Source organism: Ictidomys tridecemlineatus, chromosome 8 (genome assembly GCF_052094955.1).
Source record: "Ictidomys tridecemlineatus isolate mIctTri1 chromosome 8, mIctTri1.hap1, whole genome shotgun sequence".
Taxonomy (NCBI): domain Eukaryota; kingdom Metazoa; phylum Chordata; class Mammalia; order Rodentia; family Sciuridae; genus Ictidomys; species Ictidomys tridecemlineatus.
The window spans coordinates 88,486,940-88,513,140 of record NC_135484.1 but is presented as its reverse complement, the minus strand read 5'-3'; the positions used below and the strand labels follow the sequence as shown (position 1 = coordinate 88,513,140).

The 26,201-nt window shown below is 32.0% G+C and overlaps 1 protein-coding gene across 4 annotated transcripts in view; it reads left to right on the top strand.

The window, feature by feature from the left end:
* Positions 1-26,201, top strand: part of Adgrb3 (adhesion G protein-coupled receptor B3) — a 666,855-nt gene that overhangs the window by 206,186 nt on the left and 434,468 nt on the right. The gene's annotated exons all lie outside the window — the stretch shown is intronic.

Here is a 26,201-nt window from a genome sequence, read left to right as displayed (position 1 = left end):
AAGGTCTCATCGATCACCAGAGTTTTCTAGACAATGAAATGCAGTGATTAAAGCATCCTCTACAGAGTTCATCTTTGTGGGTTCAAATCCTAGCTCTGCAACCTGAACAAAAAGAATACCTGGCACATTGTGCTTTGTGGGGATATATTGGTAAATATATGCGGTGTAGTTAGAACAATGCCTAACGAATTTTGCATTTTGAGTATTTGATCTTGTTAGTAAACCACTCAATATGAATCAAGTCTCAGAATCTCTGCCCAAAAGATGAGTCCATGTGTAGTCAGGCATCAAATCTAGGTACTGCTCATATAGTCCTAACCATTTTAATTCTCCCTATCGGTTAATCCTACATCTGAGTGTTTGAATGAAAGCCCATATGAACTTGGTGTTTGTGAATTTTCGCTCTTGGACATGTGAATAAAAGTTAGTGTTAAAATATAAGAGATCAGACAACATAGTGTGATCAAAAAGAATTGTGCTATTGTTTTGAAGAACAACTGTACTTTTTTAAATAACAAATTGTGGAGATTGGAACATCATTTATGATATCTACCTTCAATTGTCAAGGACAAGGAGGAGAAATAATTTTTTTATTATTTTTAACATTTCTACTTGAAAAATATAAAATTAATATGAAAATTTTAAAATGCTAGAGACAAGTATCTCACTGAGGAAAAAGGTGTGAGGCATAAACATGCATATTCTGTCTCCTTCACAATATTCTTTAAGGGTTAACTCAGTGGTAGAATGCTTACCTGACATACATTAGGCCCTGGGATCAGTTGATCAATTTATTATTTTATTTATTATTTATTTTTGCACAATGTGCAAAAAAATATTGCAATAACATCAATATATAGAACTGTATTATTCTCTAGTCAAATTAAATTTGTTTTATTATCTTAAAATCTATGTAAAGGCAAGAGAGAACTTTTTAATGGAGTGTACAATGAATAATATTTTTATAGATTTAGGTCCTTTCTTTATTTTGACTAGATTTGTTTCTTTACTAGATCATCTCTGATACTTCAATTTTGCTATGGTTCTGTATAAGAAATTAAATCATATCTTACTGATTATAAATGACCCCTAAAATGGCTTATAATTTTTGTCATTAAATTTTATAAAATAATTTTCTTTTCTTATAGCTTTCATATGAATAAAGCATAAAAATATCCATATGTGTAATGCTTTGACACTTCAGTAGAGATTAGAAAGCATCCTGTAATTCAATTCAGGCAATGTTTTCAGTATTTGTAGCAATCAATGGGTTTCTATTAGGTTCCAGGAAACTAGTGCCTCTTTAAAGATTAGTCTATGCCAGCCTTAGATAACATTTGTTTGCCTGTGGGAATACTGTGTAATGAGTTAGCCACCTGTTATTTATTTTCTATAATGCAATAGCAATGTTTTTACTGAGAGTAAAATAGAAGAAAATATGGGGAAACTGAAGATAAAAATTATCAGAACAATATTATTATTTGAATAAAAGAAACAACTAAGAAAATTATTTAAAAAGGAAATGTATATAAACAGAAAGCAAGAAATAGAAGAGCAGGCAATTTGTTGCATTGAAAGCTGATATTAATTTTTAAAACTTTAAAAAAAATCTCCTTAAATAATAACATTATTATAGTCTCCAGATTAGGATTTGTTGGTGTGTAGTTTTTAACATATTGTATATACCCAAAAGATTGGTTATTGCAAATAGTCTCTTTATTAATCCTGTGATGTATTTTACCTTATCATTTGAAATGTATATAATTCTTTGAAATATCACACTCACAGAAACAAGCTTGTTTTATGGTATATGTGGCTATATTTGCCTATAAGTACAAACCAAATTAAGACTTCAAAGAATTTTCTAGTGTTTAATAGGAAAGACTTAATGGTTTTGTGTTGAAGGTCCATTTTGACAAATTAGACTTTTAATGTATTTTATTGTTCTTTGATTAAACTCAGCCAAAAATTGTGGGGGATGATCTAAAAAAAGAATTTCAGGAAAAGAGATTAGGAGAAATATGTATATTTTTTTTTCAAGTATTATAATACTTGAATTTTGAGATTCATAAATGCACTTGCTAAATGGCTACAGACTGATCCTCCTCCAAGTTCTACAAACCCAAACCACACCTCTTTGTGCTTAGCTATTGGAACAAGTGCTGACTTGGAAAACAGCATTACTGAAAACCAAGAGAACTAAGATAGCCATTTATGAAGTAAGAGTTTGTAATTAACTAGAATTGTGACAGATCCTTCAAGATATCTTAAAATAGGAGGTATTAATATGTAATCTGATAAATGTAATAGCTTTGTATAATGCTGAATGAAGCTCAGCAAAGAAGATGGATGAAAATAGTTTCTAAACAGCAGGTGAACATGTTCTGCTTTTAGGTTTGGCTACTTTTTTGTGAGATTGTAGTTTGGATTACGGCCATGTTTCATGTATTTTTCTCTCTGAAAGCTAATGAAAATCCTCTCAATGTAATGCCATTAATTCCTGGAGAAGAAAGAACTGGGGCAATATTAGTATAACAGATGTGATTTCTGTAAGTGCCAGTGATAAAATAGTGCATTAGGAATGAGGTTTAAAATAAAGAAAATTAAGAAATGGCAAGTAAAGGTTCTTCAAGTTCTGAAGGAAAGTCCATGGCTTAAGTGCCTTCCATTGTTACTTTTCAATAACTTTATCTTATTTATTTTTTTAATGTGGTGCTGAGGATGGAACCTAGTGCCTCACACAAGCTAGGCAAATTCTCTGCCAACTGAGCTACAACCCCAGCCCCATTGTTATTTTTAATAATGTTGAAATAATAATATAAATTATTATATTATGAATTACTTTAAATTATTTATTATGAATGCCCACGGTGAAAATTTCCTAAAGGTAATTCAGTATGTTTAAATGGGCCCTTTATTTTATAAAAGTTTAGTATACACTCTCTCTTTACTTAAAATTAATTAGCAAGACTCAGAAAATCCAAATATTAAAAGAAAAATCTGAAATTGCATTAGTTGTTGAACTGTATAAATATATTGATTCAGTACTGAAAATCTCCAAATACTGATTGCACACATCACAACAGGAAGTAACTAGAAATTTGACTTTTAGAAATGATGGCCATGTATACTTTGCATGTAACACTGTTCATAAGATTTGGATTTTCTAATGTCCATAGGAAAGTATTCCTTTAATAAATGCTGCCATTTATAAACATGCTTTTGGTAAGCATAAAAATGTGTGATTTCACAAAAATATTAGTACTGTAACTGTTTTCTTAAGACATGACCTTCTGGGAAATAACATGTTATGCCCTCATGATTTATTATTACATTTCCAGGTAATACTTCAAGTTTCTAGGCTTTACTCTCATAACTGTAAATTCTTTATAACAATGAATTATGGATTATGAATTATGAACTGTAATCTCTTAAACATACAGTTAAAAATTCCTCTCTCAAAGGGCATTTACTCTGGATAACAATCTTGCCTCTTAGTAATAATAAATAAAATTTTTACTGTATCCTGAATTACTTTTCAGTGAATTGATATGTTGACCTTCATATTTTGGCAAACTCTAATATATATATAGCTTAAACAAACCCCTTATGATTTTAGGAAGATTAAGAAGACCAACATTAATATTGTATATTTCAAATATAGAAAGCCAGATCTTGTCAGAATTCTGTATATGAAATTCAAACAAAGCCACTGTTAATTCATTACTAAAATTGTTATTATTAGTTACATTCATGGAATTGGCAACTAGATTGTCCAGTTAAGTATAACTATTACTTTGGTGGAGTTCGCAACTAATTGTCCAATTAAGCACTGATTCATGCTATGAATATGTTCTCATACTTTTCAATCATGATTCATTGAGTATAATATTTGGTGCCTGAGCTTCAGAAATCTAAGTCTCAAAGTATGATGATGACCAAGCATACTATGGTGGAACGAAAATGAAGGCCAAAAACAAGCCTGGCTTCGTAATGTCTAAAGTGCACAGCAAACCCTGCATATTAAAGGCTCTCTCTAAAGATAGTAGGCAGTTGCTGTTCCTTCAGAACCTTGATGATCTTCCTACAATAGCAGCCTGGGTGGGTAGAGATGAAGCATTTTCTTCTCTCTCTTTCAAAAGAACATTGGTTCTTAGCTCCCTCTGTTATCAATACTTGTATAAATCAATTGATGAATTTGATAGAGTTAGACAGGAATCATGAAAGTCAGACACTGAACATAGAAACAAGTTGTTTCTCCTAGCTAATGATGTGGTCCTAAAATCACTTCTAGCAACAAATGCACATGCCTAGTGAGAACTATGTGTTTTGTTTTGTTTCTTGCAGTGCTAGGGATGAAACCCAGGACCTCCTACATTCCAGGCAAGTGCTCTACCACTACGAAAAACCCCAAGCCCCCCAAATAGCTTAACTAGTATTAGTATTGCAAGTTTAAGAGTAAACAAATGGATATCTTACTCTGTCAAAAAAGTGGGTTTGAGACCAAGCCTTTCAGATTTGAAGATGTTTTAGTACTTTAAATATCAACTATGTTTGATACTATTTTAATCATATTAAAATAGAAAAACATATTATTATTTCCAGTACATGATTTTGGTGTTAAAACTTTTCCTTTGGAAATTTTATTAAGCAGCAGTTTAACATTTTTAAAGATTCAAATAGGAAGTATAAGAGGTATGAAAAAACGCTTATCAATGTGTGCCATATTTTTCAGTAAAATTGCAAGTACTGTTATTTTCCATATATGGGTGTTAATTTTCTAGTGTTTTCCATTAAATGCTAAAGCCCAAGGTAGAATGAAACTTAATGGAAATTATCTTAGATGAAAATATTAGTTTTTATATTTGATAATTATTTCCATGTACATATAAATTAGTAAGCAACTACACAATATTACATTTAAATATAAATAGTTTATGTATTCATTCATTCAATGAGTATGTATTGAATTTATAGGCTGAGTGAAGCAGACAGATATGTATCTGCCCTCTCCTCTGCCCTCTCCTTCAATCTGGTGATTACCATACACACAGGAGATGAATTGTTCAGCTGAAATGATGTCAAACAGCAAGGGAAACTACTGCTATGTGAAAGACAAAAACTGTCTTGTGGTATATAGAATCTTCTATGTGACTACCAAAAAGGAACTGTATCAGAGAGATGATTGGGCTTTAATTAACAAATTAACTTAACCACAGCCATAAGAGATGGATGTAGAAACCAAAGTATTATTTTGCTGATGTCTAATATGTAACAGTAAGTAATGATTTTATAGAATGCTCCTGGCACTGGAAATTATCACTAGAAGGTTTTGGTAAATGCCTAGTCAAAGCAAAGAGAATAATAGATGATATCAATCAATGGATGATTTTTCTTCCAGGGACTTAGCTGCTATCTATTCCTAGAACACCTTTTTGTTGGCCAAAGTACTTTTGTTTTTCAGGTATTGTTAGTCTTTTTGGGCTGTGATGTATAAATATTGCAAAATGCTTAGTGTGCATTCTTTTTATGGGTTCCCAAAAGCACCATTTGAAAAACATTGAACACATTTTGCATTGTCTTTCTCTGAATGTGTCCTGGTCCTTTTGATCATACCTGGGCATTTGAGTTTTTCAGAATATTTACAGATGTGTTATATATCCCATATTGTTGTTTTTAACTAGTTCACTTGTGTGATTTTACTGAACTTGTCTCAAAATTGGAAAAGTCATTTTGTACACAACACAAAATACTTAGCAGGCCTAGGGATGTGGCTCAAAATGTGCTTGCCTGGCATGCACGGGGCACTGGGTTCGATCCTCAGCCCCACATAAAAATAAAATAAAGATATTGTGCCCACTTAAAAATAAATATTAAAAATTTCTCTCTCTTCTCTCTCTCTCTCTTTAAAAAAATGCTTAGTAAACATGGGGCTCATGTAACCACTTTAATCTTAAATGTTTAATTATCAAGTGCCTAGTTCAAATCTCTCATTTTGAAAAATGTCTTCTGACATACCATTTTAGTATTATTTTGGTGCACGTGGAAGTACTTTATTATTTTTTTTTGCTAAGATCAATGTTTAAATAGTTATAAATTATTTACTGTATTATATCTATATTTCCCATCAGATGACATTCAGAGATTAACTCTTATATAAGACAAATATCTGGGTATAATGAGTGGATTTGTTATAAATCTTCAAGTACTATACTTTATTTCTAGACATTCTTAGGCTGTACCCAACTTTAACCTTTAGGTGGCAGCATTTGAGAACAGTTACAGGTAGAACATAACCACCATTTCAAAAAATATAATACCTGTGTTAAAAAGAAAGGACTTATAATTTGTTATTCTTTTTATTTAGAGTTAAACTATCTCTTATCAAGCCCTAGTAGTCTTATAATCTAAAATTCCGAAAAGTACTTTCATAACCACACAAGGCGACTTTACCCATGAAAAGCCCATTATCTTTTGCAAAGCCACGTGTCCATAACTTACACTTTTCGATGAGGGCAAGTTATCTTCCAAATAGACCTTTGTTCCCAGCATATCCCCAATTTTAATGGATCTCGGCTAATTAGACATCTGAAAATTCTTTCTGAAGTATTGAAGATAAAAAGACATTATCTTCCTTCTTGCAATTCATTGTTTTAAAAGCACTTACATTTGTAGTGAGAGATGAAAGGGGAAATAGAGTTTAAAACTAATTTATATCAAGGTTTTTGGTTAATAGTCCATCTTAGTTGTTAACTAGAATAATCATCAAGAAAGAAATTTTGTTGAATAACAGACTACTCAATTTATCTGATCTATCAATCCAATCTTGTTTTCTTTTAAAAAATTGGGGTCAAGCAACTTTATTTCACTAGTCAAACACCTAATCAGAATCAGGCTATATATGAATAACTTTATTAAGAGATATAATCATGACTGGAATCTATTATATTTAATGGAATTTGAGTATTTAATTTTTACAAGGATCATGTCAGCTTTTCCATGACTATAATTCTTATTGCTACATAATTAATTTTTTTTCATTACATGAAACCAAAAATTACTTTCTTTCATTTTCCTCCATTTTCATTTTAATATATTCGAGGCAATCTTTTAGGATAACTTTTATTATAGTTAGTTTTGCTTTGATCTTTATGCTCCAATATTTTATTCCAACTTAAATTCAGGAGATTTTATTAAGTGCTTATTTCAATAATATAAGAAACATAAAATTTCAAATAACTCAGTCAAAACATGTTTACATGGGCCTGGTCCAGAAGGGTATCTGTTTTGGCCTTCTGAAATATTAAATAGTTTTGTGGAAGGTGAAATGCTTATAGTGACTTTCACTGATTATTGGCAAAATTTTTTAAAACTTTCTCATTACCTAGTAATCATATAAAAAAATCAATATTTTTAGACATCAGTTAAAACATAGAAATGCTTCATGGTTTATATGTTTGGATCTGTGCTATTTATGTCAATGAAAAATAAACAGTACCTATAGATCCAAATGCAGGGAAATGGGCAATCTATTAATTTATGTTGTGAAATGCGTGTGGTCCCAATAAAGGTACAATACAAAAGGGTTTTTACTCTGAAACTTTTAGTTTTTGTCATGGTTCTATCGTTTTCATGAGATGCTAAAAATGACTTATGAAAGAGAAAGGACTTATTGATTTATTAACTGAATTTTTCAAGGATTTGGTGACTAGGTCCAGGAGCTCAAATGTCAGAAATATGACTCTGCATCTTCTTTCTCTACATTCCTTTTGGATGCCTTCATTCTTAGTAAATCTATTCCAACTGATGGAAAATAAAGAACGTTTTTACCACTCCTGACCAGCATCCCTGGCAGAGAAAGCACAAGAATACATCTTTGAAGAAGGATCAGTGAAATTTCCAGTGGTGCTTTCATTTTCTAAGCCTGAGACACAGCCCTAACCCTGGATTTATTATCAAGAGGAAGTGGGTTCTGATCTGTGATTGGACATATGTGTCTTGACTCAAACAATGACACACACAGCTAGGATTACCCTCAACCAAACAATGTGAATTATGCTGGATGAAATGTGGTCTTTTTTATTAGAAAAATGAGCATATGTAAATGCCAAAGATCCAATACAATAGATATTTATCAAGTACTTATAAAAAAATTAAATAATAAATAACAGTCTCCTTCCTACTAAAAGAGACAGAGATTGGGAAATAAAAATAAAATGGGTGAGTTTACTGCTTCTGAATCTCATTATGATCACATAGGTCATAAATAAATCAAATATCAATAACTAAAGCCAGTTACCAAAGCAAGCCAATTAACTGTAATCAAACAATTAAATTCAATTCACATTTCTGCATATTAATACTATATTACTAAAAAATTTCACCTATCTTTAAAATAGCTTAGTGATAAAGCCTTTTTAATATCATTGGCTCATCATATTGACATAATAAAATTGCAGGTGTATCTCTGAATATTATTTTAAAAGTTTTATCATACATAAATTCTGTACAACTATAATTTTTGTCAAAGGGAGATTAGGGATGAGGGGAGTACCTCAAAATTGGGATACTGGAGATAAAGTAACAGTAGAATTTAAATTCTCTGAATTTCTTCTAACTATAATTGTTATAGAACCTCAATATTTGGTATAAAATATAAGTTCAGTTTCCTATTTCAGGAGATAGGGGTATAGTACACTGGTTTTTGTGAAAATTAGAGGAGACATAAATTCACCACAGAAACTCACAAATTGAGAATTTTTACTACTATTGTTATGCAGATAGCAGTCTTGTGGTAAAGGTGATTTAAATTAAGTACTTTTAGTGACATAAAAATCAAATCTTTTATATAGTATATGTATGTGTGTATATATACAAAGTTAAACTAAGATTCAGTATATTCTTCTAAATGTAAACTGTCATGATTTTTTTAGGCACACCTAAATTAAACTCTTATTTTTCTTCTTGAAATTGACTTATTTAGAAAAGTTTCAAGATTAAATTACAGCTGCTGAAATGGACAGAGCATTTGGAAATGATCAGGGGAGCTGTCCTGTTTCTCAATGACCTCATGGTTCTGTTGCCTGCCTCCTTGTGTTCATGATTTTTTCCAATTCCATGAATCTGCTAACACTATTCAAAGAGATCCCTCTTGTACTAAAAATATTTAGCTTTAATAAGTACTTCATACACATAGGTACTGAAAAATATTAGCAGAGTAAATGAGAGAATTAATCAATGTTTCGATGCGCACCTTTTCTAAGTTCAAACTGTGAACTGCCATTGGGCCTGGACTCATATTTTCCTCATGCACTTTCCAAGCCATTTGGCAGTGTCAGTTGATCTTTATGTTCAGTAAAATTCTGAACACATGAGCCAAAGCAGATATTGGGCTTTTCAGATTTTCTTCTGGCACTTTTACCCAATTAAATTATACTCAAAATGTCTCTACATGGCAGTCTAACAAATTATAAAATGAAAACCAATTACAATAAAATGGAATTGGATGCATCGTAACACCTTGATAACAGTAGCTAGATATGGCTGGATTGCTTGAAAACTATTAAAATGGAAAGATCTCTCAATCAAGGGACGGTGGTATATTATTGGAAGGTTTTTAATACCACAGATCCTGACTTTTCACTTCAGATAAGCACATCCATTGCTAGGGGTTAAGGGAAGTATGTGGGGATCTAGCTAGTGGATCACCATCTACTAGGCAAGGTTGAATCTGTACCATAGCTGTCCCCATTTGCTAACAATTCCTGTCCCTTTTCTATTTGTCAACCTTCAAATTTCTATCCCTTGTTCTTCAGTCTCAGTGTGTGCTACAAAGCTCTTCATGATTTTGTCAAGGCTCATTCCTATACACTCATCTGAGATTTTTTTTTCCTCCCAACTCTCATATTGCATTACTTTGAAATTCCACCCATTTTTCTAATATAGCATGCTATCATTTTTTATTAAGAACCTACCCTACCTGCCTAGGTTCTTCTTACTCATCAAGGCTCATTTTGCAATATGCCTTCCTCGGAAGAAAGTCTTCTCTGCCTAATGATACAGTCCCCACCCCAACAGATCATGGCTACTTCTTCATATCAGAGCCCTGGAACACAGTATTATAGTTGCTTTAAACGTTTATCTCCATAAAGAGAAAGACTGTGTTTTCTTTTTCCAGTGCTTAGCACAATGCTAGCATTTATTAGGTATATTTTGAATAACTATGTTAAATTTACAGTTTTTCCTCAGTGAGTATTGGTGCTCAAGTCACCATAGTGGGCAATCCAAGGATGATGGTCCTCTTCTTTATGTAGCTTATCACTTAATGTGCATGTATATTTGAGATAAGTCACAATATGAATCCAATTATAAGGCAACATACAGAAGTCAAGGAGGGTCAGATATCATCAATTGACTATGGGATTTAGTGTCAGGGATCAGAAATCATGTACTTTTTCAGAGATTAGCATTCATTGTGGTTCCTTTTGATTCATGTTTTAGGACATAGCTCTTTAATAATTAACTTTCAATCATCCTTTTTGATAATCGAATGAAACATTCTTTGTTTCCTTTATGTTGTGTTTCAGTGGAAAGTAGTAAATATAATTATCATAGTCATCTGTTCCATATAAGTTGACAAACTATTAGATATATATTCAAGTGTGACCATAATTATAGTTTTGGGTTTTTAGGCAGTTACATCTAAATTTTTCCTATGCACAAGTCAGTGATTATACAATCTATTCCTAATTGCTTGTGTGAAAACTATGAATCATATTGTATACTAACTATTGTGTCCTCCTAGGTATAGATAATCTAGATCCATTAGTGACCTTTAATATTCCATTATGGGTTATTTGACTTTGATTTAGAAATGTTACATTCCCATTCATTTCATAAATATTCTCTAATGCTTTTTCTCAACTGTTACATAATATGGATTTTATTTCTACAGAAATTATGGTATTATAAGTAATTGCTCTATTACCATGAGGAAAAATATATTTAGATTATAGAGTCCCAAGGTATTTTTTTAAAAAAATCTTCTGAGGTAGTGATTCAATATTGGTAATGTTTGTAGTTTGCATACAAATAATAGTTATTATACCTTCATGTATAACATTTAAGCCACAGGATACTGAAATTCTCATTTCCTTTTGGGAGTTTTGCATGTAAATGTGGCACAGTTCTTCTATCTAAAAAGCTACAGATTTCCATTTTATTGTGTTAATCATACAGTGAAATGATAATGTTTTGGTGTGTTTTTTTATTATTATCTCAGAGTCTTAAAAGAATCCTATGTTTTCTTCACAATGTGTCATCTTATACTGTTCTGTAATAATTTCCTATGGAACTCTCTAAACTGAGTGAATGGGATAAACCGCTTTTTCTATAGCACCCCCTAGACTCCTCTTACTTTATGTCATGACAGACATCAAGTTGATGAAAATTATTTTTAATAATCCCTATAGTAGTATAGGGATTATTAAAAATAATTTTCTACATTTCCCTCCTCTTCCTCACTTTTATTTTATTTTTAATTTTTTTCTGCTTTTCTGAGGTAAGGTATGACTATGTTAGTCAGGCTGGATTCAAATTCATGGATTCAATGATTCTCCCACCTCTCATGTAGCTGGGACTAAAGGTGTGTGCCATTGCACTCAGCTGCTGCTTAAATTTAAAACAATTTATGAAATACTTAGGAAGGCTTTTTGAAATAATATGATATTAAAGAGTCTCTTAATGTTTATTTTTATTTTTGGCATACCCTCTAGGTAAGCACATAATCTACTTAACTGCTATTTCTTTTAGTGGGTCTACAAGTAAATTAGAAGAACCTGAACTCAGCAAGAAAATATTTATGATGGCAAATTTGTCTTTCTGAGGTGCTCTATGGAACTGCTTATATAAAAAGGCACTAAAGAGGAATTAAGTTTATTAAGTATCTCATTATCCTAAGATTCTTAATTGACCATGTTATAATTTTTATCTTTTCTATCTATCTCTCAAGGAAATAATTAAAAGAAAGACCAAGACTTTTTCTTCTTTAAAGTACTAAAGTTAAAAAAGAAATAGGTACTTTATAATATGTTCCTCTGACATACTAAACTTCATTTGTGAAGTACATTACATTATACAGATGAAAATACTTGGGGCTGGGGATGTCACTCAAGTGGTAACGCACTGGCCTGGTATGTGCAAGGCACTGGGTTCGAACCTCAACACTACATAAAAATAAATAAAGATATTGTGTCCACCTAAAACAAAAAAACAAAAAAAAAAACCATTTTTTTTAAAAAAAGAAACTACCGAGGCATGGTAACTTGAAAATCATATGCATTTCATTTAATTAAAATTAGAATTTAATGATACTTGAACTCAAACAAGAGTTTAAGCACACCACCTTCTTTGCTGTTCTGACAATGGATGTTTATTTAATGTTATATTATAAAGGACAATAACAGGATGAAGAGAGAATTTGATGGGAACTCAAAGTGTTTGATTTTAGTTCCTACTTTGTCCCTCACTAAGTGTGGGAACCATCCTCCTCCATCTCAAAAATGAAATCACTACTGTGAGTAACATGATTTGTAAGGTTCATCTAGTTCTTAAATATGTTTTTTAAACCTATATAAGCTTTAATATTCTCTCTAATTTATTGAGTAAATGCTTTATGAGTGTTTCCTTCATGCCAGGCACACAGCTAGAAACTTTATTCCCTCATAGGCTCAGGGTCTAGGGTGAGTAAAGCATTACATAACCGCACAAATAAACAGGAACTGTGATAACTGCTGCAAAGACATCTCAGGGAGGGTGTCATGTTGAAAATAATAGGATGAAAACAGATTGAATCAGGACATGTCTCTCTCTCTAAGAGAATAAGAGCTTAAAGCTGAAAGTTGGAAGGAAAAAAAAAGCACTTGCTAAATAATGAAGCAGCACATAGAATTCCAGAGTTTACAGAAAAACCCTAAGGTGAGAAATCACCCAGGGTCCAGGACAAGGTCTGAGATGAGGTTAAAAAGAGAGTGTGTAGAAACTACTTGAAGGAAAGAAAATGAAGCCAGAGTCAGGGGCTTTTGTCACAAAACAGTGAAAATTTGACAGGGAGGTAGGGGGAAGAGATGGAAGGGAGCTGTATGCATTACACAAAAGACAAAATTCTGGAAGGGTGAGAGATTCAGCCTTTGTAGTTTGTTTTTATTTTGTAAATTTACTTTTTTATGAAAAGGCTGGTCCTCAGGGAGATAATTTCAGACATGAGTAAAGGTGGAATTTTAACATCCTGAAATGTTTTTCAAAGGCCTCCATGCTGCCTAGGAATATTCATACTCCAATTTTGAAGACTACTGATATGAAACCCAGAGCCTAATTCAGAGAGTTTGTAATATAGGTAGAAAGAAAAGAGACAAATAAGTGAAAAACTAACTCATCATGGAAGATTTAAATAGCAGTTTAAGGCAATAATAGAGGAACTATGATAAGCAAGCCATGCATAATTGCTGTGGATAATTATTAAATCAATCATGCAATGACTGGTTCGAGGTCTTCAGTGGTCAAGGAATTCTTTTGGGAGCTTGAGAAACTGGGCAAATTTTAATGTTCCAAAAGGAGGAGGTATGACATTGTAGGACTAACAGTGGCAAACATTTATAAAGGGAGAAAATTGGAAGAGGCTTTGAGGTGACTAGAGTTTGGTGAGATTATCAGAATATAAGTAATTTGATTGAAGAGTATGAAATGCCCATCTTCAGAATTTGCTTTTTAATGTGTTTTAAATTTTTAATTGACAAGTATTAATTGTATATGTTACAAAGTTATGGGGCAAAATGTGATGTTTAGATATATATTTACATTGTGGAATGAGTAAATCCAGCTGATTGAATTAATCTCCTAACATACTTATTTTTGAAGTGGAAGTATTTAAACTCTACTCCTTTAGTAATTGTGAAATATGGAGTGCACTATTATTATTAGGTGCTAAGTGAAATAGGCCAGGCAGAAAAAGATAAATATCATACAGTCTCACTTACATTGGCATCTAAAAAAGAGCCAAACTCATTAGAAAGAGAGCAGGATGTGGATACCATCAGCTCAGGAAGGAAGAAGGACCTGGAAGAAGGAGATATTAATCAAAGTTCAGTTAGATAGCCTTCAGAATTTGTACTTCACCATGTGCATCATAGAGATGCCTTGTGGGCCTTGGAGTAGGAAAACTGGACTCACCTTGACTTAATGAATGTCTACAGTGAAATCTTGATAAAGTATTAGAAAGAAGAAATGATCAAATCTAGAGTCAGAGGTACAAAGGACCAGAATAAAGGATATGAAAGTGTGAAGGGAAGACTATTTTTGAGAAAGTAAATGAAAATGAAACAAAAACAAGAGAAATTGGACTGGGCACTTGTTTGGATTTAGATACACTAGGAAAAAAAAATAAGGGGTTCTACAAAATGAGAAATTTACATCTCATAAATTTGGGAAATGATTATTGAATAAATCAGAATGTTTGGTTAAGTATAAAAGGAAAATTGATAGCAGTACTTTCCAGTGAAATACATAGCTTATGTATCAAGTAGAATTTCTCTGTATCTTAACCCACATACTTTGACTTGCTTGTTGCAAGAGTAGGATGTCATTTCATACCTAGCAACTGATACACCTGCACTCCACTGCTGTCTAATATTGATGTGTAGTCTTGCTGGGATAGCAGGCTGGTGTCTACCTTATTCAACAGTATTTACTTACCTACTACTTATACTTTCCATAAACTTGGAGTACAATCCTCACTATTTAGGGGTCAAACTTTTTTAACTGTGTTATTCTCTATGTCTCTTATCTGGCATTTGCAAGTTGGAAATAATGACCCCAATTAATGCTGTAACTTTTCTTTTCCTGGAAAGTAAGAAAAAAAAATTAGTCAGAAATATGGACCATCTCATATATACTCTTTCTTTATATTCAATAATAACTTTTCCAAAATCATGGTTAGACTTAACCCAGGGTTCATTTCCAAACTAAACTATATCTCATTGTTCATAAACAATGAGATATAGTTTAGTGAAGCTTTCTACAATCAAAATATCCTTTTATTTATTTGTATAAGGGGGACAGTTTTTCAAATGGTTTGTTTGTTTGTTTGTTTATTGTGATACTAAGTATGAAACTCAGGACTTTACATATACCAGGCAAGTGCTTTACCACTGAACCACATCCCTAGCCTTTAAACAAATAATTTAATAAAATTAATCCAGATTAAGGAAATTAAACAAGAAAGGATTAATATTTTAATCAAACATAATCATTTCATAGAGATAGCCACCATGAATATCTTAGTATAAAACTTCCCAGCTTATTTCCTATGCATATACATATTACCTTTGTTACCAAATATGATCATATCATGAAAATGTAGTATTTCTATATGTACTGTTCTATTACCTATTTTTCTCAATTTACTTTTTTTATGACTGTCTTTTAAATGAACAATTGTAGACTAATATCATCTCTACAATTTCCATGAAATTTTAAGTAGTTCTATATGCTTGTGTATCCATATTTTGTATTATCAATACTGTTTTCTATAGATATTTGCATACTTACATAATACACAGAGACATACAAATATTTTGGTTCTGGCAATGTTGTATATGTATATATAATATGTGAATTCATGTGTATATTCATGCAGTTGTTCATTTCCTTAGACTAATTTCTGAAAGCAACAATATTGGGTTAAAGTTATGTGATTTTAATATAAATTTTCAAATCATCTTACAAACACCAGTACCCTCACCCCCAGAAAGGTATGTAAATAGCCATCCCTTCACTTTTTCAACTGATTTACCATTGATACTTGATCTTGCAGTCTATCAGATAGCATATGATGTCCTAGGGTTTTAATTTGTATTTACAGGGTTATTTATCAGTGAATATTATTTTCTGTTTATTGGTCATTTTCAACTATCTAGTTCACATTCTTTACATATGTCTACCAAATGTTCAAATTAGTTTCTTAATTTCTTTGGCCTGATAATCAGTCAGAACAATCAGTTTGGATAGCTTTTTAAAGTAATTGAATTTGTAGTGTGTTTTACGTTGCCAAAAATTTTCTGTGCCGTTGCAAAAATCAAGATGCTACTATATAGTGTTGTTGAACATGAATGGTGCCAATTTGTTCATATACCTGTTTGCCTAAACTATTTATTCAATATATCTTAATTAAAATGATTGAAAGTAGTGATACTTACCGACATTATCTCATGTAATTTATTTTACCACTTTTATGATGATTATCTTCTTAAAAGCACTCAAAGCACAGCAAAAGAGACATGTATAAAGACACAATATTTTTTATAAAAGCTGAAAATTGAGTAGCTTTCCTACTCAGCCATAAAGGTAAACCTCATTTTCACCAATATCTGAGCAGGTCAGCAGAATGTGGAAAATTTTGAAGTCAGTTACATGATTAATCACACAAACTGAAAACTACACTCACATAATTCATGGCACTCCTTGCAAGTGGTGTGCTTAGTGCTTGCTGAAACAATGCCTATTTCTATTTCTGATACAAAATCTTAGTTACTTAAGGAATAAGAAACTCTCAGGCTGGGTATGTGATTCAGTGACAGAGCACTTGCCTTGTATGCTGGAGGCCCTAGGTTCAATTCCCAATACTGAAATAGACAACACACACACACACACACACACACACACACACACACACACCCCAATTAAAAAAAAAACACCTCTCTTCTTTTAGTTAGAGATTTGGATAGAAATTTCATTTGGGGATGTAGGACAATTTGAGATTGACAATGGGAGACCATATGATGATGGTGCTTCTAGAATAATCAAGTTAAGAGCAAAGGAGTTAAGAGAGGATAGCAAGAAAATACTTCTACAAAGCATTAATAACTACAGGTTTCAATTACCTACAGAAGATCAAAAGCAAAAGTGGCTTATTTATGCACCTCAATAAATGTTTTAGTGTATTAATAAAAGATACAGTAATACTAGCATGAAATGACTTTTCCATAATTAACTGTTTAATTCCTTCATGCATGTAAATTTTCTATATGATTATGGAAGAGGTAGAAATCACAAGTGTCTATGCTTTTGGCCATACAAAGTTGAATTATCATATGGGATTAAGTTAATATTTTGGTCACTCCTGTATTCAATTGATGTCTACTAATTATCTGTATTTGTCAGTACTTTTTAGTTACTGGAAATACAGCAAAAACAGAGTTCCGGCTTCTATTCATATTCTAATGAGAAAAAATGATAACAAACAAATAAATAGTTATAGAATACAATGAGAGGTATTAAATGCTATTAAGAAAATTAAAGCATGAGAAGAAAAAGAGGAAAGGAGGCTGTTATTATTACAGGGGATGATAAGTGAAGAGTACTTTGAAGAAAATGGCATTGGAGCCCTTCTCTGGGAGGCCTATGAAGGCATCTAGGATTTAGAGCAGTAAAAGCAGATAAAAAAGCAAATGGGGAGTTCCTAAGACAGGGGAGTGCTTGGTTCATAGCATGGTCAGGATTATATGGAAACATATTGCTTTCTCATTTTCTTATTGAATTAATTTCTTATCACAATTAACATTTAAATTCATAAAGTGGTCCAGATAGCTAGAAAGCCTGAGACAAATTTACAGTCATACTTGCCTTCAGACACACTGTTGTGTTTTGTTGTTATTTTGGGTATTAAAATACCCAAAGAACTGAAAGACAAAGGCTTGGTAAAGATGACTATCAAGTGAAAGGATAGATTAGAGTAATTTGATAATAATTTGCTGATGTATAAATTTTAACAAAACTGCATTAGTGATATTACTAATGACCTGTAATAATAACTAAACAATTTCACTTTGTGTTGTCTCTCCAAATATTGCAAATCAAACTTTAACACACAACTTGCTTTCCATGATTCAAGTTATAACTTTAAGTAACATTTTGGTTCCTGAATTATGCTGATGGCTAGCCTCCCAGAAACTATAAGCCTCTACCTTCTATCCTTGGACCAACTGTACCATACCCATATTTATACTGTGTTCCAACCTAGTCCAGTTGAATATCAAGTATTTATCCCTGATATCTAAATGAACACCAGTGACCAGGAACGTGGAATTTTTCAATAATATTGGCATGATTAATCTAGAATTATAGAGGAGAATTTTCATATTCCTTTATAACTTTATGTATACTTTAGATATATACAGTCAACCTTTCATATCAGCAGGTTCCCCATTCACGGATTTAACCAAACAGGAATTGAATTTATTTTGAAAAATCTGCATCCATACTGAACTTCTATAGATTGTTTTTGTTACTAATCCCCAAATAATAAAGTATAATAAATATTTATATATTAATTACAGTGTATTTAATATTATAAGTAATCTGGAGATTATTTAAATTATATGGGAAGATTTTGTAGGTCATATACAAATATAAGCCATTTTATATGAGGGATATGAACACTGAAAGATTTTGGTATCTAGAAGTGGGGACCTGGAACCATTCCCCATAGACTGAGGGATGCCTTTACTTACACAGAAATTATACATGTTAATAAGTACTGCTGTGATACTATATATTATCAATAACTAAAATTATGAATTTCAAAATATTTTAAATGATTTCTCCAAAAGTATATGTAAGTAATAAAACTTCACTTATATGCTCTTTACATTTTCTGATTTAAGTGATGAGTTATTTTCTTTCCGAAATCCCTTCTCTCAAAAATGTTTTAAAGAAATAATAAAGCGTTTAGTTCACCAAGAGTTCAGCCTATTTGTTCTTCTGTGAACCACCCATCAAGAGAACTCTGCTAAGCATCCAAGAACAAATCATGACTTTCAGTTTCTCAGGCATTCATCTTGGGATAAGGAATTCAAGAATGAAATCTTGACAGAGGTTTACTTAGAGGTAAGTATAGTCACTTGAGAATTTCACACATGATGTTCAATTTATCCTTAGCAAATACTTTTGCCCTGACAAAACAGAACATTTTATGCTTCTTTCCACAGGTAAGAACAATCCATCAGAATGACTTCAAAGTGACTGAAGACTTCAGTTCTCACTTCCAAACTTTTTAAAGGAACATTATTAAAACTATACTTGAGCAAACTTTACATTACAATTATTTTGAAATTTAGTTAAGGCATGGTATTTTCTTATGTTTGAAATTAAATCTCTAATAAATCTCTAATAAATTTGAGGTTATTTGTATGTTATATTTAATGTAATAAATAAACATGTTAAATACTGCAGGGGGTATAAGGGATATAGATTTGTGTACAATATTCTGTTTTTTTCTTTTGGTACTGATGATTGAATGCAGGGAGCTTAATCACTGAATCACATCCCCAGCCCTTTTTTCTGTTTTATTTTGAGAAGGTTCTAGCTAAGTTGCTTAGGTCCTCATTAAATAGCTGAGGTTGGCTTTGAACTTGATATCCTCCTGCCTCAGCCTCCAGAGCCACTGGAAATTACAGGTGTGAGCATGTAAAAACTTAATAAATATTTAGAGAGGCACAGAGAATTTAAAATATATGAGGAATTAATGAAAGAAATATCAAATTTTGAATATAAAGAATGAACTTATAGAATAAGTAACATTTGTGATACGTCTTACAATTAATGGGAGTTTTAACAGTCACAAATGGATGTGAGAAGTTTTAACAGGTGAAAGAAAGGTAGCATAAGCAAATTTGAAGGTGAAAAAGAATGGGAATAGAATGAAAAAAATGAGAAACAATAAAAGTAGAAATCCACCACTATTTTTATAGCAATCATGGAAATGAAATATGTCTTTAAAGTATCTTTAAAAGACTTTAAAACTTTAAGAATACCAATCTACCCAGCTTCTTTGGAATAAATATTATCACAGAAATTATGAATTTATAAACAATAATTAATTAGGCAATATTATATATGAAAGGTATGTAAAGTATCCCAGTGGTAGATTATGAATGAATAAACAACTGTTGCCTGAGTGAGAAGGAAGGAGTTCAATGATTTCAAGATGATGACCAAGTGATGGGTAGTGCCATTAGAAAAAAAAGCGGGGGGGGGGGGGAGGGGGGTCAGGTCCTGGAGAAAACTAAGTACTTAGGAATATCCTGAATTCAGTCTGCTCTCACAATAGTACTATGAAGTTGTACAAGAGGCAGCTAATAAGCTGTGTCTTGCAAAAGAAGGAGATGTTGGAGGGGAAGGAGACAGAGAAGTGGTCCAAGACATCTAAGAATCAGGGAAATGGGTAGTGAGGATGAGAAGCCAAGAGTCACCTTACAGTTTGCAGACATCGTGGAAAGGTGGAGAAGCTGAAGAGTGGGGACCAGGAAATGGATGGTGCTCCCCAGAAACACTGCCTGGGAGAACATCTATGGAGATATTCTCCCTCTGTGCTGTCTGGCACAGTGACCAGCAACCTTACATGACTTTGGAAGAACTGAGTTTTAAATTTTAACTTTAATTAGTTTAAATTGAAATAGCCTTATACATCTATTAGCAACTGAATTTATAAATGTAGCTACAGAGGCTTTTTAAAAACTTTGGCTTACTTCAATCACTTTTGTACTCAGCCCACCAGTAATGTCTCTAAGATATAAATTTAAACTTGTTCCTCTGCTTAAAATTCACCATTGACTTTTCTTTATATCCAAAACTCCTGAACTACGACTATAAGGAGACCTCGCCAACCCCACTATCCCTAGCTAAAGTCCCTGTCACATCGCTTCTAACTTCCCCCAAACAGATTGAATCTTTTCTGATCATGTCCATTCTTCATTCTCTAGTGCTTCCTTCCGTATCTCCCCACTCTGTGCAGTGCACTCTTCTTTTCATCTTTTAAGTCTCTGGTAAGTGTGTCTCCTCAGAAAGTCCTCCTTGAGATCCTTATCTTAATAAGCCAGGCCACTGCTATTATTCTCTTACTCAACTCCCAATTTATTTCCTTTATGCCATGGATCATTATTTGTTCTTATTACTCTCTTTATTTCCCTTATCCTCCATCACTGGATTGTAAGCTTCCTAAGAGCAAGGATCATGTAAGTCTTATATTTCTCATGCCTATCAGCTTTTGACATTTGGCATGTATACAGTAAGTATTGGTTGGATATTGATCAAATACCGGAAAGAATGCTTGATCAAGGAATATGTAGTTACCAAACATAAGTTTCTACAAATAATATTCGTTGTTATTAAATCAGTACACTTCAAAAGAAACACAACACTCAGGGAAATTTGCATAATCAAAATTAGCAAATGATACCTGAGAAAAAGTCCATTAAAACAACAACAACAACAACAACAACAACAAAAAAAAAAAACTGGGGTTGGGGTTTTGCTCAGTGGTAGAGTGCTTGCCTAGCATGTATGAAGCACTGGGTTCCATTTTCAGCCTCGCACATAAATAAATAAAATAAAGGTTCATTGACAACTAAAAAAATATTTTTAAAAAACTAAAATAATATCATTTAAAAGACAATTTGAACGGTACTTACAGGAGAAGAAAACCTTGTAATGTCTGTATGATTTGAAGCCTCAAGTTATCATCTTCTACCCCTCTGGTTCCACTGGGCTTCTTCCTATACTAGAGCAACACTGTTTCTCAGGACCCCTCTAAATTCTGCCTTAGATGTATGATTTGGACTCCTACGACCCTTCAAAGCACTGGAAAATTTTTTGGAATTTGAATAACAATGGAAGGTAATCATCACTATTGTTACCATATAGAAAACAAAATAAAATAAAACCTATGATTCTCAGATTGGCAGTTTATTAGAGAAAAAGAAAAGATCTATTATTGCTTGGAAATGCATGAGAAATAAGAACCAATTTATCACTCAGAAAAATACTTGTTTACTTCCATTGTGTGAGTGAAACAGAGCAGCTCACCTATTGAACTGCTTCCATTACTTAAATAAGCAGAGAGTGATACTTTTAATAAAATTTTATTTCACTAGGAATGAAATTGATGGTGCAACATTTACAGGTTGATAAAATAAGAATTGTCTAAGGTATATATTTGTAAACTTAAATATAAAAAGGAATTACATACATGAAAGCCAGTATTTTTTTTAGCATTTAAAATGAGGTTACATATCTGTTGATAAAGAAAAGCGAAAAATCTGTCTCCAGGACAACCAGCACTCTTTATTTTTCAGTATGATGCTTTGTGTTCTGATGCTATGAATGTTAAAAAAAAGAAGGAAAGAAAGAAAAGAAAATGAAAAATAGGAAAGGGAAAGGAGAAGTAAAGATAGGGAAAAAAAGAAATACATGATATTTATAGTTCCTAGTATAAACTAAAGCAATCATCTAATAAATGTTAATTTATTTCCAAATTTAAAATTTAAATTTCATGTTTATTTTTATGCCAATGTATAGTCTTTATAAATATCAAGTGCTTGGAAAATAAAACTGAATTTTAAAAACAGATTCTAATCCTGCCTCTGTTTAAATACATATCTATATTCCTCCAAGGTTTAGTCTATATCCAGATGGATCACTCCAAAAGTCAATGTGAAAAGCATAATTTTTTTAAATGAGCAGGGATAATATATGTGTAAATAATGTGTGATTTATTTTTAAATGATGTAATAATATAAATTTAAGCTCCAAATATAGAGTACTCCTGAAAAATTGCTACCCAAATTATAGATACTATCATGAGTAATACTATTAATAAGTTTTCTTTTGAAATCCTTTTCTAATTCCCTGAATTAAGCATATTTATTCTATGACCCATTGCTTGGCAGATGGTATTTTTTAAATTATATGACAATAAACTTTCCCCACATATGGACACAATATTCCTGACAAATATCACTTTTTAAGAATAACAGGACTTAAAGTATGGGCCATGTTGTATGAGCTATTTATGGTTTTTCTGGTATAATTGTTAGTTTATAGAATGTCTGTTCTGAAGAAAGATGCCTGTACTATGGGTGTTACAAAGTTTATTCTATTAATTTGTTGCTAGCCCATGCCTCTTTAGATAGAGAACTTGAGAAAATGAAAGACAGATGATTCCCAAGTGATGCAAATTATAGCATGAGTCCTTAAAAGACTGCAAGTGATTCCTTTATCTGCCTCCCTTGCCCAAAGGGGCATATTAGAGAGTAGATAATTACCTTATGAACTCATGTTGTATACACAGATGGATTGGTTAATATGAAAAAAATTGCATTAATGGCCTGTGAAATGCAGATGAAGTAATTATTTAGATAGCTCCATCAAAACACAAACTCATTCTGATCTCAAAAATTCAAATGAGTCTAAGGAACATGTGGTGTGCCCCAGTAATTTTGGCATAAACATTTCACTTCAAGTCATATGAGTTAAGATACAAGCTTAATTTGTTACTTCAAATAACTATTAATCCACTTGCTACGTGAATTAACATATTTTTTATTTCAGCATTCAGTAGCGTTTAATCAGGAAGATCTTTTCGTCATCTGGTCATCTCCAGCTAACTGCAATGTTTTAGGTGATCAGAAAGTACGTGGTTGAAAAATACCTATTGTTGTCAAAATCCAGATCTCATAGGTAAAGGGAGTTTGTAGAAAATATTATCAAAGTGTTCTGGAACATACTTCTTAAACACAAGAATCCACAATTCTAGAAGACATCCTCCTATGAATCAATCCATTTTCATTCGTATTTTAATCCTTCCCCAGAGGTAACTCCTTCAGTATATCCTTCCTCCATAGTTCAGTATTCAGTTGGCTTCACAAACTGCTGAGTCTCTTCAGTGTTGTGCAAATGGTTTCCTATTGAAATCTTTGAAACAAGTTATACTGACTTGAAATAAAATATCTTTAGCACTTGATTTTTTGTTTTGTTTTGTTTTGGTGCTGGAAACTGAACTTAACTCTCCCACTGAGTTATATCCCCAGTCTTTTTTATTTTTAATTTTGAGATGTGGGTCTCTCTAAATTGCCAAGGTTGGCCTCAAACTAGCCAATCTTCTCGCCTTAGCCTCCAGAGTTGTTGGGATTGCAGGTATGAGTCCTTGTACCCAGCTTATTTTATTTTTGCCTGTCTTGATAAATATATATTTAGTATACAAGATTTTGCAAATTTGTTTTTTTGTTTGTTTATTTGTTTGTTTGTTTTGTTTGGTGACCCTTAAGAGAACATCTTTTTAGGTCTGGGGACAGACCAAGAAAGTGGAATTGAACAGAAATGATAGAAGTACAGGTAATGGATATGGAGATTACCCTGAGTCAGTCACTATCCCATATTAGAAAATATACATATATGAGTCAAAACATTAAACTGTCCTTTATAGATATGCACAAATTGTGTGTCAAAGAAATACAATAAAATATTGTAAAAAATAGAAGTAGAGCAAAGAGATGCCTTAGTAGACATGAAGACTAACACATGGGTGGTATTTTTACTAGGAAATTAAATAAAACAGGACATTAGGTAAAATCCAAGGAAATCGGAAAAAAATGTGCACTTTAGTTAATAGTAGTATATAGCCATTAATTAATTTAGTTTGATAGGTGAACTATAATCACATAAAAAGTTAACATTAGGGGCTGGGGCTCAGCAGTAGTGCACTTGCCTGGCATGTGTGAGGCACTGGGTTTCATTTTTAGCACCACATATAAATAAATAAAATAAAGGTCTATCAACTATACACACACACACACATATACACACACATACACATACACACACATAAGTCTTTTTTAAAAGTTAACATTAGAGGGAATTCAATGTGGGGTTTGTAAGAACACTCTGTATGACATTCCCAACTTTTCTGTAAACCTAAGACTAAGTAAAAACTTTATTTAAGCAATAATTTGTAGTTGACAGATGCCTACAAATTAATACTGAAAATCTTTTTGAAAAAGTTGATAAGAAATTATCACTTTTTAATTTGTATTTGTTCTTTTTAGTTATACATGATAGTAGAATCTATTTATATTTATACAAGCATGGAATATATCTTATTCTAATTGGGATCTCAGTCTTGTGGATATATACTATGTTGAGATTCATTGTGATATATTCATGTGTGGACATGAGAAAGTTGTGTAAGATTCTTAGTTAAATGCTTCTATCATTCTTATAAAATTACTATCATATCTATATACCAAGTTGTAGGCCAAAAAACTAAAACATTGACTATTAAAAAATAAGTATTGCCATTTAAAAAGCTCTAATAGAGTATTTTTAAAGACAATGTATTAGAAAGAAAAATGACAAAATATTACTATAAAAATATTTTAGACCTCTGCCTAAACAGGGAGAAGCATTATATAATCCTATTAAAAGTTTGAAATATATAAAGGGATCTAATGAATTTATATTTTAAAATTAAGTGTTCAAAGATAACTAAGAAAAAGATATAAAGATTATCCCTGTGGTAAGCAACAAAAAAAAATAGAGAACAAAATTGAAGATAATAATTTTTAAGCAAAACATTAAGCACAGTGCCCTTTGAAATATATAATCTCAGTAAATTTTGGTTAAATATATACATTCTTTGTGTGTAAAAATAGTAAACATTGGAAATAGTAATAAGGTGAAAGCCAAATGAATAAGCTCATATGGTGGTAGCAACAAAAATATTTTTGAATAACAATCTGAGATAACAGTAATCAAATGACCATTTTCCTTGACCAAGTCATATAATTTCTGGGAATGTATTTATCTATAATGTATCTATCTATAACTGTACAGAAGTACAGATCTAGAGAAATTCATGAACTATACCTAAGCATTTGTCTAAATTTTCAGGGACTTTAAAGAATATGATTGAGGGACTAAAGGTATAGCTCAGTGAAAGAATGTCACCCTAGTAAGCACAAGGTCCTGGGATATATATTCCTACCACTGAAAATAAAACAAACAAAAAAAAAAAAACAAGAAGAAACACAATTGGAAAATTGTTCATGAAGAGGTCTGGAGAAAAGTTATGTGAATAAATCTCTCCAAATACACAGCTAATTTGAAGATATTTGTATCACATATGAATTCTCACCAAAAAAATGACTTTAGCAGAAAAGATTTTAATAAACCAGTAGATTGGATGACCCTTCCCATGGACTCCAATTCATCTCTTTCCCCAGAAACTCCTGTTATTGCCCAATAAATGCTTGAACAAGTTGACAACAGGGAGGTTACGCATCGGCTCAGCAACACATACTTGCAGTCAGTGACAC